The sequence below is a fragment of the Eurosta solidaginis genome, chromosome 2, assembly GCF_040869045.1.
Source record: "Eurosta solidaginis isolate ZX-2024a chromosome 2, ASM4086904v1, whole genome shotgun sequence".
In the NCBI taxonomy this organism is placed as follows: Eukaryota; Metazoa; Arthropoda; class Insecta; order Diptera; family Tephritidae; genus Eurosta; species Eurosta solidaginis.
Window position 1 is genome coordinate 195,276,747 of NC_090320.1, and position 15,691 is coordinate 195,292,437.

Genomic DNA, 15,691 nt, shown 5'->3' on the forward strand with positions numbered 1-15,691 from the left:
AGCTGATAAATGTGATACAAACCCACCTGTGAATGCAACTAGTCGCAAACTTACAACTTACAAACCTTACTACAACTGTCGTCTTTCAATACAACAAAGCACTATCTCCATGGAGGACAGACTCTGTTATAAGCATTTATTAGCGTCCTTTACAGGCGGCTATTGGATTCTTCCAACACTTATACAGTAGCAATATCAATGGGTTGCCCAAATTACCCAATGCCATAGGGTATCGAAAGGGCCACCTGCATCTGTTGTATGCATCTTTTTAAAAGGACGGTCCATCAAGGACCCTACAATCGTATGTTGATATATCTTGATCCGAACTGAACATCATAACAGGGGTGTTACTTCATGTAGGCCAAACATATGTAGGAGCACTACCCCTAATAGCGACTTTTAAGATACTTTGGGGTATAGTGCGCATTTGCGCTTCTATCGAACTTCTCTGAAGGGACCGACACATTACGAACCGAATATAACAGGATGCAAGGAGAAGGTCCATTATTTCCTCCCGCTTGACCGCAACCGTAAAGTGCGCTGAGCTAAATCAAACAAACACCACGTATTTCCTACCATGACTGTAGCTCTGACCTTGCATTTAGTAGTAGTATACACCGAATCACTGTGAATGAGAGGGCTCCTTTGGAACAGGCCCTGCATTCCATAGCACAATTGTGTATGCGAACGTACAATCACTTATAACCTCCACTTGATACCTCCCCTTAGCCTAATTTCCCCTCGTCCTTTCGCGTTTTGGTGAAATTTCTTTGTCCGGGTACGTAGACCGCTTACTTTATTACTAAGTACATGCTCACTATCCATCTCCGAATCATAGTTCATAGAACTTTCGTCTTTTCTGACCTAGAACACAGTTTTCCCTTTCTTCGACGTTCACCTGCTTGACAAGGCAGCCTAAGCCGTCTAGTATTAAATATGCCGAAAAATAAAAGCCCGTCATAACAGCGAGCTAAGCTCTCACATCGAAGAGAAGGTATCTAACCTAGTAAGGGGCCTCTCAGTTTATTCAGACTAAACTGTCCACTATTCTCCAAACCGACTCGATTGAATTTTATGGTGGTTTGGTTGACTTAAATGATCGATGCACCGTGACTGCATCAGTGTTGCTTAACAATGCACTGGCCTTTACTAGTTCATCCGTTTTCATTTTGCCATTAATATTTTTGGAACCAGATACTCTAATGTGTGTGATAGTATCTGAGTTTGCTGTTTGGTGTAGCGTATTTTTTATAGATATGAACAACGTTAGAGGACTTAACTTCCTGAGTATGTGCTAATTTCGCGACAAATTACAGGATCCCTTAACAAGGAGCAACGGGGCTTATATTCCTATTACCTCCGTTTGGAAAATACTAGTTGAGCTTGGGATACGTATGGAGAGTGCGACTTTCAGCTGTTTGGAGGAGGCATTTACACCGAATCCGTAATCTATTTTGGACCGTTCTGTATAAAGTGATTTGACGTTTTCTTACATACTATATACCCTGACCAAATAATTCTCGAAGGAAGCCTCAGTTGATTGTCAAATTTCAATGTGGGCTTAAAGTAATCTGTTCATCTTGCATGGGATACCACTGTAGTCATACTAAGAGATGCATAGCATCGAGTCTAGATGCTTAGTCTATTGTTGTTGTTATGCGTACGTAAGGATTTAGTGCCCGGTCAGTTGGACAACACCTGAGAGCTCCTATTCACCTGCAAAGCATACCAGTTTTAATTTTTAGATATTAATGGTATACATAGTTATTTATTTCTTGTTCATAGCTGTCCACCATAATACAGCTTCGAACGATAGTATGGTTCTTATGATCACTAAGTAATACACATCACAAGTATTGGTTTTTACACCAGTGTAACAGTTTTCTGACATTGGTTGAAGGTAGTCGAAATTTAAGTAATTTGGTTTTGTAACTGCGAAGTATCAATTCTGCTTTGCTGGGCTTAACATATAGTCCGATTGTTGCTGTCTAGGTATGTAACCTACCAATGCACCATGCAGCTTCATCTTGGCTTAGAGAGTCGTTAAATTGTCAAGTGATTCCCTGATTTTATGCTTCAACACTACTTTGTTATAAAAATGCTGCTGTTTGTGGTTTTTACAGTATTGGGTAGACATTGATCGATTATCAATAGATTAACTTTGAGAAGTTTTGAAAAAATTCAGGAAGGTATCAAAATCATTACACTACTGAGGCCAAATTAAGGGGTCTATCGCATTAAATGGGACCTTAGTAGCATTTAAAAAGAAACTACTTTATAAGTTAAAATACCACAAATTGGACCGCCATTGTCCCCCGGAAAACTGTTTCTGGGCTTTCGCTCAGATCTCAACTATAAAATATTCTTAAAATGTTTCGATTTTAGTTAGTTGGTACGGGTTTAAATCTTATGAAATTAGTTCCATTGCATTCTGAATATTGGAGTTTGCAAACTAGTTTGGTGTTTCGCTTGTATCTACACTTTCGTGTATACATTAGTATGTCGCTTACAGCAGCTGCGTTGCTGCAATTTCTTGCCATTTCCATTTCCAGCAGCAAGTTTATTGCTAATTTCAAATGTCGCCATATACCATATGTTCAACCTAAACAATTTGTAGAAATAAAAATTAAAAATGGCTTTAAAGCTAGAAAAAAAGGTTATGCTAATGTAAATTGCAAAGATAAAATAAATGCAAAATTGCTTGGAAAAATTTAAATGCTATGGGAATCATACAATACTTATGAGAATTTGATAGGAACAATTACACAAGTATTTGCATCAAAACTAAGAGCACTAAATTGGATCAAATTGTATAGAAAGAAATTACTAAAGGAATCATTACACGCAAAATTCTTAGTAGATTTGGAAAAGACGATTTTAAGCGATTTTAAGGCGTTTCATTAGCGTCATTCCTGTAGACTCGATTTCGACTTTGTTTAAAAAGAAATAAATACTCAATTTCGATCAATTGCATCATCAAAATTATTAAGGCCACTTTTTTCAGTACTTGGTTAAGCTGAACCAAGCTTAAACTCTAGTGAAACTTAAACTATATTTAAACTACAGAACAGTTTTTCAGTCGCAATTTAAGGTCGCCATTGCGAAAGGCTTCTTTTGTACGGCAACACTGGTTTTCCATTATCTAGATAATTTGCTTTTTTTTGTTTACATATTCGACGTCATTACTGAGATAAAATATAAGTAAAAAAGATCAATTAAAATATCTGTGTATAAGTTTACAAGTTTAAAGAATAGTGTTGAATGTAATATTTTGCAAACAAAATAAACAACAACGCAAACAGCAGAGAGGCTAACTAGAGTTTAACCCTGCCAGATCTACCGCTTAAGCTCAGTTTAAACTTCAGTTTAAGTTAATTGAAAAACTGCATAATAAGTTTAAACGTAGTATACCTTAAAAACTGTATTGAACTTGTACTGAAAAATATTGCCTAAGAGCTATACCCTCAACCGGTATTCGAAGTTTTATATACCGTTCGCTTATATTCAATAGCTTCTATGTGCTAGCGCTCCATACCTAAAGGGATTCAAGGAGTTGTGTAGCGAAACGCTTTCAAAAACTTGCCAGTACAATTGTGAACCACACCCACCCGTGTCAATGTGCTTTCTTTAGTAGGCGAGGCTCTGCTGACTCCAAATTCTACACGTAATTATATATTAATATACTTATTTCTGACCGATAATTGACATTTAATTTAGATATACGAAGGCACAAGAGCATCTTCACTTAGCCTTACATACGCATAGCGTTTCGACATTAATACCTCCTGGCTAAAGAGCCGACGTAAAGTTCGAATAACTCATCATTAATCTTACTCTTTTACTCTCGAGGCGCAGTTCTAAACCTTAAGGAACAGGAAACCGAATTCGGACATAGCAGCTCCTTCTTGTGCCACTGAAATCTGCTTTAAGTTGACTTTAATAACGAGGAAGTTTTAAAATTTTAAAGGAACAGCTATGAGAAAGTTATTCTTCCAGTTCCCGGGGTATTGTTGTTTATAAAGCTCACTACTCACCGCCCGAGAATATATCTTAAGAAAAAGCGAGCATAAATGATCGATTAAGAAATATACATACATACGTATATTTATTTCTTACAAAACTCGACTTATTAACCTCAGATATAGAGTAAGGGAAGAGTGTAGTATTTTTATTTGTGAGTGAATATTGCTTAAGGAAAATTGTAAGGAACAAATTTTAATGGCCATTTCTTGAGCGATTTTTTATCCGAAATTTAATATTTCTTTGGACGTGAGCCATTAGCCAGTAAATAAAACACAGGCTTCATTTCCTTCAGGGCGGTTACCGTTGTGTGGTGGTAATGTGCTCCGCTTACCACACCGAAGGTCCTGGATTGATGTCCCGAGCAACATCGAAAATTAAAAAAAAAAACATTGTTTAAATTAGAAAAAAGTTTTTCTAAGCGTCGTCGCCCCTGGGCAGTGCTTTGTCATTGTTCTTATGCAACGAAAATTTTCTCGGTGAAAGTTCAGCTGCCTTGTAGATGCCGTTCGGAAGCGGCCTACACCGCCTCGGAAGTGCACCAAATATTTATTTTTATTTTTAATTCCATTGTTCCCTGCTTTGGTATCGAGATCAACATTAAAAAACCTATTATCTAATTTATTTTACCTAGCTGATGAGTCTCTCTACAATTGAATCTATTTCATTTTTATTTATATGTGACATTTTACCTAACTTTATAAGTGTTTTACTAAGCTGATGAGTTTCACTCTGTAGATGATCTGTTTTAGATCTCGACGCTTAACACACAACTGTCTCTGAACGACTCGGCACTGAAAGTAAAATCCGTGCGGCGAATACGCCTATACCGATTGGGAGATATTCGACAATGTCGAGACTAAGTCCAAATTATGAAATATAAATTAAATTTTTTGATACGGTCTTATGTAAATAGATGTGTTGATAGGAATTTAATAACAGCGTGAGAATTTTTTTTCATAACACCACTAATATTTAAATGCAATCACTAAGATATTTTTGGTGTGATTGTACAGAGCCAAGTAGGTTAGTCGACTACATAATTTTTAAAATATATATGCATGAATGAATGTATTATGCAAGTCAATAAGCAGGTGTATGTGAATGTATGTGTAGATTTGCTAGCGTAGATTAAATGTTCATAGCTGAAATAAATTGTTGTGTCTCTACCTATGGGAATTTACGCTTATCAAACGCATGTAATTAAATCGGCGACATTTCAACATTAAAATAATTAGTTACACTATTAACAAGTAAGAAAGTCTAAGTTCGGGTGGCCAGCCGTGGAAAAGCAATACAACATTAAAAACCTTATCAAAGTGGAACATGCAGTCTGTGCAGGAGTCACATGAGCACTCAGGCCATGTACAACGGACGCTTTCGCAGCCCAATTGTCAACCTCACCTACGCGAGGGGAATCCTGAATACGAATGTATCATACACATGTTTAGCACGAGAGGCTCTGGCGACCTCAAGTTCCTCATGGCACAAGGGAGTGGAGGCGGGATTGCCTAGAAGGTTTAATGTGGTAATTTTAATCGTTCCCGAGATGGTCGGGCTAGTAACGGATCTGTATCTGGTAAAGGACCATCAACATTGATAACACTCCCCAAAACCTTCGGGGAGTGTCTTTTGTCGTTAATACAACAACAACAACAGCTACAATAATAATACAACAACAAATTAATACAACAACAACTTCTGCGTACGCTATAAGTCTGATTTTCCGAGCAAGGGGTGGCTTGCTAAATGCTCGATGTTTTAAAAATGTTTTTTCTAAACACTGTTCTATGTGCAATTTATGTGTAGCTGAAGACACCTATCACTTCATTGGGATATGTCCTATATATAAAGACATTCGGTTTAATTGTTTTGGTGATCAACTTTTAGATCTGCAAAAGGTAGTAAATATCCTTAGGGGTTATAACTATAAATCACTCTTTGTTTATATAAGAAAGTGCCTTAAGTATAGAAAACTTATTGTCAAATTTTCCCAAATGAGTTGTTTAGCTATAAGTGATATTAAGACACACAACATTTATTGTTATTGTCTGGAATCTTTATTTATTTTTATATATTTATAGTTTTAATTTATTTTGCTTTACTTTTGTAATTACTAGTTGAAAGAAAATAAATAAATCACTACTACTACTACAACAGCTACTACCTCCGCCGTCAGACTTAGGGAGTCTAGATGCTACAACGAGCAGCAGTATGGCCACAGCGGTATCCTAAATCCTAAGAAGGCCTCCCGATATAGATTCGACAGCAAAATATTTTACAAACACACGTACAGAATAAATATATATACACGATGTTTTGAGGAAGTATCATTCGAAAGGCAATATAATTAACAAAAAACCACAACTAAAACAAGTAAGTAAGGCTAACTTCGGGTGTAGCCGAACATTATATACTCAGCAGCCAAATAACAGCTTGCAAAACTTTTAAATTACCTTCTTTTACAAGTTGGCGGTGCCACGCCCATTGTCCAAAAATTTACTAATTTTCTATTCTGTGTCATAAGGTCAACCCACCTACCAAGTTTCATCGCTTTATCCGTCTTTGGTAATGACTTATCGCACTTTTTCGGTTTTTCGAAATTTTCGATATCGAAATAGTGGACGTGGTTATAGTCCGATTTCGTTCATTTTAACTAGCGATCTGAGATGAGTGCCCAGGAACTTACATACCAAATATCTTAAGATACCTCAAAATTTACTAAAGTTATCGTGTTTACGGACAGACGGACGGACGGACATGGCTAAATGAATTTCTTTTTTCGCCCAGATCATTTTGATATATAGAAGTCTTTATCTATCTCGATTAGTTTATGACGTTACGGGGTACCGTTATGCGAACAAAATTAATATACCTGTGAGCTCTGCTCAGCTGAGTATAAAAAGAGAGTGTATAAATAATGTTAAGACAGCGGCAAAATTAAATGTCAAGCGCGCCAGATTTACCAATATTTCGATGTTCTAGATTCTCGCGAGACGCCCAGTTCTCGATTTCTCGGGTCTCAAAGTTCTCGCTTGTGCTCGAGAGGAAATCGTAAGCTTTACTTCATTGAGCTTTTTCAAACATATGATTTGTTCCCGTTTCAAACCTTCCAGCTATATTATTTATGCCCTTAACCCTGATACTGAGTGCGCTTGTAAACGGTTGCGCAATCTTGGAACAGGTAGTATAGCACCTTGCATACTTTTATTTTTACTTTTATATTACATAAGTATATTAAGAGCAGATCTCACCATCATAATTGTAGCCAGGTAATTGCAATTTCAGTTAATTTCAATCATGAAATACCTATTAGGAATAAAATCAAAATTTTAAATAAATTAAACCCATGGTAAAGCTAGGTACGTATTTCTTCAATCATGCATAAATCCTACGCACACGAGCAAAGAAAAACTTAAAAAAAAAACAGTGAACTGCAAAGAAGTTTGCCAACTTTCAACAACGCGTTAAAGGTCGAAATAAAATTTCATATTGTGGTCGCAAGGTTGCTACTCTTCAACAAACATACAATTGCTAACGCCTTTGTTTAGATTTATTTAGTAACACATAAAAAACAACCTCTATACATACATATATATTCATGATTTAAAATATTCAGTCTTCTTATGAGCAAGAATTTTAGAAAACTAAACTAGTTCTTTCTTTCAATTCTTGTACAAGCAGCATTACATTGTTTATATAGGGCAGCCTATTTCAAAATCTTGAATTCAAGGTCTGGCTAGTGATAGTCCACACTGAACAATCGACTATGATTGTAAGAGGAAAGTTGGTAAGTAACCTGCGACATTGTGTTCATCCAACTTGATTTGGTGTCAGGGTTCTGCGAATCACGCGGATTGACTCTCAACCCAACCAAAACAGAAATGTTCTTCCACGAGAATGATATTTCCGTCGTAGGCATGAATGAATGCCTAAACTTATTCTCGATTCCAAGGCAAAGTGATAACCCTGGTAACTACCACTTAGACCTCTTGGTTGGAATAAATATTTGCGAATTGGAAGTAGCGAACAGTATGATCTCCGTATAAACATGGACGACTTTCTGTCTCTTTTTCAACAGTTAGGCCTTGTGTGAGCAATTTCTAGGCTGACACTACACAACATCACGAGGTCCTTATGACACGATGTGGACATCATGCGTTCAATAACCCTTCGTGGGTTGAATAAGTTCCATCAATGCCTAAAGAATAACACTTTAGTGCGGCCGTTTCCGAGAGGAATATTTGAGGTGTACCTAAACATTCAGAACAACTCAGTCTTCGAATATACGGATGACTTATTCCTTACAGCATTCCAATACACGCCTATCAACTAGAAATTTCACTTAGCCCTTTTGTTTCACTGCTGGGATGTAGTCAACAAATAAAACTGTTTATGCATTTAGTCTGCGTTTGTTTAAGCTCTTCCGGTGGTTACATTTTGTTTACTAGAGTGTTATGTGACACTTTTTAAGTTCACTGAGGCCTAACTAAAATGGAAAGAAAAAGCGATGAAAGATTAAAAAAGCTGCTTTGCTTAGCTCACGCATTTATTGTTTACATATTTATGTATATTTGTTGTTGTGGCTTTTAACTTTTATTTTTATTGGAATTTGAAATTATAAACAAAGCGTAAAATGTTGTTGAATAATTCCTGGGTGTTCCTCAAACTTTTTGAAATAATAAGCTATTTTTTTATAAAAAAAAAGAAAAATTTTCTACTTACTATTCCAAAAAAAAAAAAAATACAATTTTTAAAATTTAGAAAAATTAAAAAATAACAATAATTATCATTAGAAAAAAGTTATTATTCTGGCCTTGAGCTCGAATCGAACCTTGAATCATTTATCAAAAGGCCGATAAAAACAAAAACAATTATAAAAAATTTAGGTAAAGTAACAAACTTTTTCATGCGTTGATGCATTGCTTAGATGTTTCTACCAAATTTCAGTGGGCGGTGCCACGCCCATTGTCCAAAATTTTACTAGTTTTCTATTCTGCGTCATAATTTCAACTCACCTACGAGTTTCATCGCTTAATCCATATTTGGTAATAAATTATCGCACTTTTTCGATTTTTCGAAATTTTCGATATCGAAAAAGTGGGAGTGGTTATTGTCCGATATCGAGATGACTGCCCAGGAACCTACATACCAAATTTCATCAAGATACCTCAAAATTTACTCAAGTTATCGTGTTAACGGACAGACGGACGGACGGACGGAGGTCATGGCTCAATCGAATTTTTTTTCGATACTGATGATTTTGATATATGGAAGTCTATATCTATCTCGATTCCTTTATACCTGTACAACCAACCGTTATCCAATCAAAGTTAATATACTCTGTGAGCTCTGCTCAACTGAGTATAAACACATACTTTTCAAAACTCACACTTACTGAATACAGCCCCTGGATACCGGCCATAAATCTTGCAAATAAATAGTATATCTCCACTTAGAACTTTATTCGAGATTTAGGCACCTGAAAGGATTTAATATCGTATCTCCACTTAGAGCTTTATTCGAGGTTTAGGCATCTGAAATGATTTAACTCTAAATCTTGCAAGTTTTGTCACACAAAATTATATGTGGGCTTTTATGGAAAAAGTTCGAAAAATAAAAAGCAGAATTCAACTTTTATTTCCGGACTTTTATTTTTAAAAGTCCGAGCTTAATTAGTTCTATCGGGGTCAGGTAATAAAAATCCGAAAATAATTTTTATCTTAATCCAAATATATTAAAAGTCCAAAATTAATAGTTTTGCAAGGAATTATATTATAAAAGGAATAACAGTTTCCGCCCCTTGAAAAAACTGTCTTTCCTGAGAGCCCATAAGCGAAATCATGAATGTGCGGAATGGGATAACGATCAGTAAGAGTTTGAGCGTTAAGATGACGATAGTCTCCGCACGGACGCCACTGGCCACTTTTCTTTAATACCGTATGTAACGGACTTTACTAAAAATTTTTAGATGGGCAACAAAGTCCTTGATCTACCATAAACTGAAATTCTCGTTTTGCAATTTCGAGCTTGTCCGGTGCTAAACGACGATGCGTCGAAAATATTGGAGGACCTTTTGTCTCGATGGCATGCTCAACGCAATGAGGAACTTTTTTCTGATGCAACGAAGGATTCGTTAAATCCGGATGTTTAGATAAAAGTTTGTGATATATGGTTGAACTTACAAGTGTCTTTACCGCTGGTAACTCTCTTAATTCACATAACTTACCGGAAGAGCTCATACCAGTTTCATAATCTAACAAATAGCATTTTTTCAAATCCACCAACAAGCCAAAATGTTTCAAAAAACTGCGACATCAGCAATAATGAATTTCCAAGCAAAGGAACGGCGTAAACCAAAAGTATGTGTTAAAAGTTGAGTACCAAATGTGTTGATAGATGTGCCATTAATAGCAAAAAGTTTGTATTTGTTTTGCCTTTTGTTAGATATACCTGTTGATGGGAGAACCGACACATCCGCTCCAGTTTCTATCAAAAAATTTTTGTTGGTGGACTTATCAAAAAATATGTAAACGATTAATTGTAGAGTACCGGCCACTAGCTTCATCGGCCTGCGAGTTTCCCTGATGGCGTTGCTTGAATGAGCACGGCTGTCGACAATTCCGGCCTTGAGACCTGAATCTACGATGGTAATAGCGCCACTCGTTTATATTAGCTGACTAAGTTGTGTAACGCCCATGCGAATTTGAGCGACTTCTGCGTCGAAAGCGTTGTTTTTGAAGATTGCTAATAGCTGCGCTCAAAGTTGTTATTTGTTGTTGAAGATCCGATAGATCAGGAAACGATTGCATTGCCACGACTGTTGACCGGGAATAGTACCGATGCCAAAACACCTTGGCCATGAGGGCATCAGTTTCCAGAATAACAGAGAAATACCAGAACCCAGCCAGTATCTACCGATATTATCCCTTTAGTCAGTAACGAAAACGTTTAAAGCCGTTATGATTCTCTCAATTAAATGAAATTGTTCGGTTATCCAGGCATAAGCATGACTTCCGTAAAGTGCATATCACTACCACCATTCTGAACTCCATTAACACTCATAACAGGACGGCGCTAGTGCAGCTTGGCCTGTTTTTACACAGTCAACCACTACTGGTTCGTTCCTTCTCCGTTAGATAGATAGATAATTTATTGAGGATTGCACTGCGACCTTTGGTCAGCACCTCATCCCATCCGACTTCCATGATGAACCCTATCAGTTCTCTTGGCTTGAGGGATTTAAATTGGGAATGTTCTGGCCATGGTGTACCCATAAACTTAGCCCTGCGTCTTGAGATTGCGGCACATTCGTGTGTTATTCAGGCATGCTTAACCAACGAACCGATATCATTTCGTTACGATAATTAACGTTAATAAACGAAACAAAGTCATTTCGTTTCGTTTATTAACGTTAAAAACGTCAAATTGGCGAAATGATTTCGTTTCGTTTTCTGCCATATCAAAACGAAATCAAATCGTTTATGTTGATTATTAATTTAAAACTATGCTGGCAAAGCTGATTGATGGTGCAGTCATTAAAGGTGAAAGCATTCGCCAAGCTGATTGCAACTTTTCTCATGAATTTTGACAGTACGAACATTTCTCAGAGTATTTTTGACATTACCACCAACGAATTACACAAACAAATTACACGAAGTTTGTGTGTGTATGTGCCCTCGTTGTTACCACCTTACGGCTTCACCATGGCTATAGCATTGCCAGCACAATTCAAACATAAAGTATCACGTTTTTGTTAACGTTTTTAACGTAACGAAAGCTTTTCGTTTCGGTTAAAAACGAGATACAATTTATCTTGATAATTTCTATATCGATAATATTTCGAAGTGTTTCAACGGAAACGGTGGAAATTTTTTGATAAACGATTAGCTTAACGTTAAGGTGCATCCCTGGTGTTATTCCGTTACTTTTTAATTTTCATATACATGTACGTATTTTTATTAAAATTTATTCCAAAGTATAATGTATTGAAGTGATAAATTTTAAAGTTATATACATATGTATATATATACATACATTTTATATATATGAAATATTATGAATAACATAAATTTGAGCTAATTTATCAATTTTCAAGTAATTTTTCAACCCAACTGAGACTAGTATATTAAATAGTAGGATGCTGATGCAAATATCGACTATTAGCCGTGTTTTTTAACACGCGTATATCCGTTTACGCTTAAACTTTATATTGACTGCTAGTCGACAAACTATAAATACACCTCTGAAATTGCTGCGCATAAATTTTGTCCTACTAAATTTCAATACGCATTATACTCAGGTGTAACTGAAATATGTGTCTTTGTTTCACCCTCTACACTAGTTCTATGTATTCTATGTGTGTCCACAATTCATCGCAACTGATTCAGCTATATGTTATACCCTATGGCCATCAGAGCGTTGCGTCTCCGCTTTTCGGTACACCCTGTTTCTGTAGCTAGTTGTTTAACCACAGCCGCTAGATGGGTCTCCTAAGCATTATCTAAGCGAAGATAGGCGTTTTTTAACACGCGCAAACGAAACGTATACGCGCGTGTTAAAAAACACGGCTATTATGTCAACTGTTATTACATTGATGCATAGACTGATTAGTATACCAACGGGTATGTTAATGTTGAATACACTGACTAGTATGTCAATTGGTATGAGTCTGATGGCTATGCTGACTAGTATGTCATCTGGTATGATGTTGGTGTATATAATGACTAGTTTGTCAATTGATATGATGCTGATGCAGAGGCTGGAAATTGATTTTTCGTAGGACATCGCCGTGTTAAAAATACAAGTTGCTAATATGGAAAAAAGACAGAACTCATACTAGTTGAGATTTTTGACAAACTAGTATTCTTCTAGTATACAACTAGTTGGTTTGACTGCAGGGAGATAGCAAAACAAAACGTGAATACTAACAATTCAATTGTTTTGTACGTAAAAGTGGCAAAAGTTTTTAAAACCTGTAATAATTAAATGTTTTCTGCAACCTCTGTTGCCTTTTTTATAAACTCAAATGAACAAATTGACGAAACTTGCATAGAGGTCATAGAAAGAAGAAAATTGAGAGTTGCTTCAATTCTTCTTGAAATGAACTCTACACTGTAAGTACCTGACATACTAAAAGTAAAAAAAAGTTGAATAAAAGAAATAGATTTCAAAGTATGTCTTAACAGAAGTAGAAGGCAATTTGCGCGCCCGTAAAAATAGGTCATCCATTCCAAATATTTTGAAGGTTTGTGCCACTTTAAGGTTGCTTGCCCAGGGTGTTGCAACAGAGTGTTGAGGCTTTAGTTGGATTCTTTTGGATTTTTTAATAATTTTATATTTACTTTTATTTAAATAGCTCCCAACGTATCGTGGAAAAATTTATCAACGATAGCTAGCGTAGAAAATTGAACAACTGGTGCGGTAGTTAGCGTATGGCAATACCACGGTAAACGATAAACGCTAACGATCGGATCTCACACGCTAAAATTTATTCCATAATACGGTACAACAGATTGCAAGCGTTTATCGTGTATCGTGTGAGTTCATAATAGGGGTCATAGTGTCATTCTGTACTATTTCCTTTCATTCACTTTTCTGGTTCATACAAACAAATTTCCATACTTACTGGAAAGTTTGTATCTAGAAAGTTTATGACGTTATCTCAGCTCTATACACCACCTCAACCTGTGCGCTCAGGTCTTGCTTTTGGAGGTTGGGAAAAAATCTCACCCTACAGGAAACAAATTATCAATCACTGAAAAAATAAACTCACATTTGATTATTTTATGGCAGCATGAAAGTAACTAAATTCTAGTTAATAACAAAAAATCAGCTATTTACTAGTTGCAAAGTCGTGCAAGGTTGCCATGGCAACCGCTGTACTTGTGAAATTAAAGAAAAGCTGAACTTTTGCAGTTTCTAAAAAAATAATGCAAAAATTATGCAAATAAATGTTTTTTTTTCTAATACCAGATCTGATTTCATGCATCCAGAACAAAAGCCATCTGTGGTTGGCAACAATAGGCTAACTTATTTTGAGACTGAAATTATTAAACTTGTAGTTAGTGGATAGTACCACATCCTTGACTATTTGTCGGTTAATGCCATACAAAAGTAACAAGCTTCCTTCAAAGAAAATAAAATCAGATTGTACTAATATTGTTTATTGGAAACCAACTTTTAGCTAGCTTGAAGTTGTCTTCTTTTCCTGCTGGGTGCTATCAATTTAAAACTTGGCAAAATTAGAGACTTTATACTCGACCCATGAAAATATCGACGTAAATTTAGTAAATCTAGTTCTTTGATTACAATTGATTATCATTTCGTATTTGAATAATTTATTCGACTTAAAGTTTGTCTGTCGGATTCGAGGAAATGCGCAAGCGCTTTCGGCCGACAATTCGCATGATTACTTCAGTTGACAATGCTAGACATCGTACAAATTAACGGGCACATAAACACAAGCTCGGCGCGTGGCATCTCACCGTTACCTCCAGAAAGATTAAAGAAGCCATTGAAAAGGCCAAGCCTTCCCCATCACCTTGGCCAAAAAGGCACCAGCAACCTAAGAAACGTTTTCTACTTGTCGTCAAAGCCTTTGCCATTCCAGAATAACGGAGAATGGCAAGGATAATGCCACTACCTGGAAACGCAGCCAGCGATTATGAGAGTAGTGGAGACGTTGGAAACCAGTCTGCCTTCCACATTTAAACGCAACTCTTCGGTTAGCCAGCCATAAACATGACTTCTGTAAAGTGCACAGCACTACCACCTTGCTAAACTCCGTTAGCACTCATTATAGGACGGTGCTAATGCAGTTTGACCTTTGACACAGTCAACCACGACACACCGTTGTCTAGGTAGATGGACCGCAAATTTTGCGAGTGGACGGCCGAAGTCCATACAATCTAGGAACGAAACTTCAAAATTTAGGAAAACTAAACAGGACGAGCAAACATTATTTCCTATGCGGCACAATAATGGCAAAAGTTCCCCTTAATAGATCTCTAGTCTTTCTGATTTTCGCCTTGGGCATCTTGCTATGGCCCCCGTCAAGTCCATGGCCACTTTGTTCACGACGTGCAAGGATCAGATGATGCAAAGATGGGGCTTTAACGTCGATGGCGGTACCCAAGGATCCCTAATCTAGCAGTCCTACTTTGCAGGCGCATACCTTCGAAATTGTACCTTAGATACAAAGCCACAACAAAATTCTCAAGTAGTTTGAGTCGTAAGTTTGGTCATCTTACTTAAAAATAACCTGTTGGCAAGTTTTTTTTATTTTATTAAAATTTGTTCTGAAGTATAATGTATTGTACATATTTAATATATATATATAGATATGTATGAATAAAATGAATTTGAACTAATTTAAAAATTTTTATGGATGCTGATGCATATACCTATATACATTTACTAGTATATCAAAAGGCAGTTAGTTTATGCCTAGATCGACTAATATGTCACTGGTAATTATCCTTATGCATAGACTGAGTAGTATGCTAATTGGTATGTTGCTGTTACATACACAAACTAGTATGTCAATTGGGAAGGTATTGGTGTATGTACCAGTATGGCATCTGGTACAATTATGACTAGTTTGCCTACAGGTGTGATGTTAATGCAGAGACTGGCAATCGATATTTCGTACGACAACAACGTGCTAAAA

At 36.4% G+C, this 15,691-nt stretch overlaps 1 protein-coding gene and 1 long non-coding RNA gene across 9 annotated transcripts in view; one reads left to right on the forward strand and one right to left on the reverse strand.

Moving 5' to 3' along the window:
* The window catches only part of LOC137240461 (protein phosphatase 1 regulatory subunit 14B), a 115,001-nt gene that overhangs the window by 42,434 nt on the left and 56,876 nt on the right, over positions 1-15,691 (reverse strand). The window contains exon 1 of one of the 8 annotated variants that reach the window (XM_067766755.1): positions 7,275-7,296. The exons of the other annotated variants lie outside the window; for them this stretch is intronic. The gene's annotated coding sequence lies outside the window, so the exon portion shown is untranslated. Of the gene's footprint in view, positions 1-7,274; positions 7,297-15,691 lie in introns of those variants that run through there. 8 annotated transcript variants of the gene reach the window in all.
* The window catches only part of LOC137240463 (uncharacterized), a 31,080-nt gene that overhangs the window by 563 nt on the left and 14,826 nt on the right, over positions 1-15,691 (forward strand). The window lies entirely within an intron of this gene.